Raw genomic sequence first — 3,589 nt, forward strand, 5'->3', positions numbered from 1 at the left:
AATATGTATATATAAAATAATAATATATATAATATATATATAGTGTGTGGTGTGTTGTGTGTGTGTGTGTTGTGTGTGTATGTGTGGTTTGTTTATTATGTATGTATGCACACACACACACACACACACACACAAACAACACACAAACACACACCACACAAAACACATACACACACACACACACACAACGTACACACACACACACACACACACATCTCTCTCATAACACACACACAATTAATTTTATATATATAATAGTATATATATATAAAATATATTATAATATATATATTATATAATATAATATATATATATAATATTATTTTTTTTTTATATAATATATATATATATATATATAATATAAAAATATATATTATATATATATAATATATATAAAAAATATATATATATTTTTATGATATATATATAATTTTATATAGATATATTAAAATATATTTTAATATATATATATATATTATATAATTGTGGGTGTGTGTGTATAAGAAGTGTGTGTGTGTGTGTGTGTGTTGTACGTGTGTGTGTGTGTGTGTGTGTACCTGGGGTGTTTGTGTGTGGGTGTTGGTGTGTGTTTTGGTTTGTGTGTTTTTATACATAATATAAATTACAAACAACACAAAATAAAACACAACAAAAAAACACAACAAACAACCAAAATATATATATATATTATTAAAATATATATATATATAACAATATATAATCTATATACTATAATATAAATAATAATATATATAATAAATCTGGTGTGTGTGTTAGAGAGAGATGTTGTGTTGTGGGTTTGTTGTGTAACTGTGCGGTTGTGTTGTGTATTTGTGTGTTTCTTTGTTGTTGGTTATATATCCAATGGGGTGTCTCTGATAAAGCTTGAAAGACACTGTTACATTGAAATAATCTGCATAGTTGATTACATTGTATACATTTTTTGTTTCTGCTTTTTTTATATACAAAATTTAATTCCATAAAATAGTCTAAAGGCATGATTATTAAATTATTGAATTTCTTTCAAATTTTTTTAAATTCCCAATAATTAATATTGCTCTATTTTACTCTTTTAAACAATATTAAAACATGTATAGGGCAATTCTGTTTATATATACTTGAAAAAAATATATATAATATAATCTATAATATTATGGATATATTTAAACAATAAAAAATAAAATTCTTTGCTTTTCAAAAAAAGTTATATTTGTATATGGTTCTTTTGATTTTATCTATTTTAAATTGGTTATTATTTCCCAGAAAGCTTCTGACTGAAACTCCACCAAATAAATTTTTAATAGTTCCCCATTCAAAGGGGTTGTATTTCCAAAAACTTTCACACGTACATGAAGCTTCACTGTCATGTATAATATAGGATATGCAACTCTAAGACATTCATGTGCAGTTACTAAGGGTTTTGTGCTTCAGCACACACGTTTTTTATTGAAACAATTTACATTAATCCCTTAAAGAGGAATAGATTAAAACTTTAGATCTTAACTTTGGGGGGTAACAGAGAAAGAAGTCCTGAGCCCCTTTATTTCAAAACTTGATAAAAAAAAGTGATTTTGGTAATAAAGAATCATGCTTTTCTAACGAAAAAATTTAAAATATATAAACATACAGGGAAGTACTATGTATTTCTAGCGTTTGATATTTGTTTCAATATTATAATATTAATTATTATTATTATATATTATTATTATTTATATTAATCTACCTGACAAAGACCAACTTTCATCTAAGACTTCAAGCACAACCATTTTCTTAGTCATTCAAAAATATAATTAAATTTTCTTTATCCCTTGCTGTAAATTTCCTAATTTTATTTGTTACTTTATTTAACCCTCCCCCCTCTATCCAAAGGTGGACTGGTGATGGAAAATGCCCTTGTACACAACTACCCCTTGTCATGTAACTCCTTTACAAAAAGGCATCAAGATATTTAAGGCTTTAAGATGAGCGGTGGCAAACTTCATGATGACTGTATAAAGTTTATTTATTGTTTTTTACCCAGATCTCTAACGTGCTGTAGTCACGAAAATAAGTTCAGTATATTAGTTTTACTGTCTCAATGTTTTCTTTTTTTTGAAAGCATCAAAATTTTTATTATTTCAATTCCCCTTTGAGTTATTAATATTTTAATAAAAATTAATGTCATAAAATTTAATAAAAGCATTCAAAATTAATTTTTAGAAGAAAAACTTTTTCCCCCCAAATTTAAGGGAAAAAAAAATGGACAGGACCATTAAAAATTTTTCTGGGGGGCGTCGGAAACCTCAAAAAAAATCCAAAATTTAAAAGGGAAATCTAAAACCCCAAATTGGGGAAGGCTTCTCGGTTATGTCCGGGGGAACGAAAAAAAAACCCTTTTTTGTTCGGGAAAAAAATTTAAAAAATTTTTTCTATTCCCCTTCTCTGTTCCTTTTTCAAAATTGTTTTACCGGGATCATGAAAAGAAAAAATTTTTGTAGCTTAAAAGGGACGGGAAAATTAAAAATATTTTATGGAAAAAAAAATGGAGCCTAATTTTTTTTTTGTTGCCCCCCTTTACAAGCCCCGAAAAGAAACCTGCTACATTGGGGCCCTTGCTTTGACATTATTATACCCTTAGCAAAAAGGAATTCGGCTTTGGGTTTCTTAACAGGGTTTCCAGGGAAATCCTTAAGACTTTTTAGAGTAAAAAAAAAAAAAAAAAAAAAAAACACACAAAAAACCCCCAAACCCCAAAACAAAAATATTTTTAAAATAAAATATTAATAAAAAATAAAATATTGTATATTGTGATTATTAAAATTTTATAATATATAATAATATATATATTTTAATTTTAAAATTTAAATTTTTATTATTTTTATTTAAATTTTTAAAAAAATATTTTTATCAATTTTTCTTTCGCAGAAAAAAATTTATCGTTACGATTAAAAAACGTTTTTTTTTATTTCCTTTTACCATGGTAATTTTTTGTCTAGTGATAAAGATGCAAGAGGAAATTAATTGAGACGATGATAACTATTCCATAATACCGTTTACAGCTACAGAGTTAATCACTGTTTCGATACATACGCTACGTATGAATTAAACTATATAATACTGCTGAAAGACAAATTGATTAATATATATATATATATATATATATATATATATATATAATATATACACAGATATACAGATATATATATATATATATATATATATATATATATATATATATATATACATATATTTGTGTGTGTGTGTGTGTGTGTGTGTGTGTGTGTGTGTGTGTGTGTGTGTGTGTGTGTGTGTGTGTGTGTGTGTGTGTGTACGCTCAAAAGTGACTTAAGGATTGTGACCATAGTAAACGCCTGATCTAAGAAACCTTAGCACGAATTACCATAATGCTAAAGAGGTAGTAATAATGATAACAAAGCTAAGGTGCCCCAAATGTGAGCAGGTTTCTTTCTAGGCCGTAACGTAACAGCAACTAAACATAAAATTACGGCTCCATCTATATTTTTCAATTGAAATGATTTCATATAATCTTATCACGATCGCCATATTACGCGTAGCAATAATTTTTTTCTTTTCATAGTACTACGCGTAA

Source organism: Penaeus monodon, chromosome 7 (genome assembly GCF_015228065.2).
Source record: "Penaeus monodon isolate SGIC_2016 chromosome 7, NSTDA_Pmon_1, whole genome shotgun sequence".
Taxonomy (NCBI): domain Eukaryota; kingdom Metazoa; phylum Arthropoda; class Malacostraca; order Decapoda; family Penaeidae; genus Penaeus; species Penaeus monodon.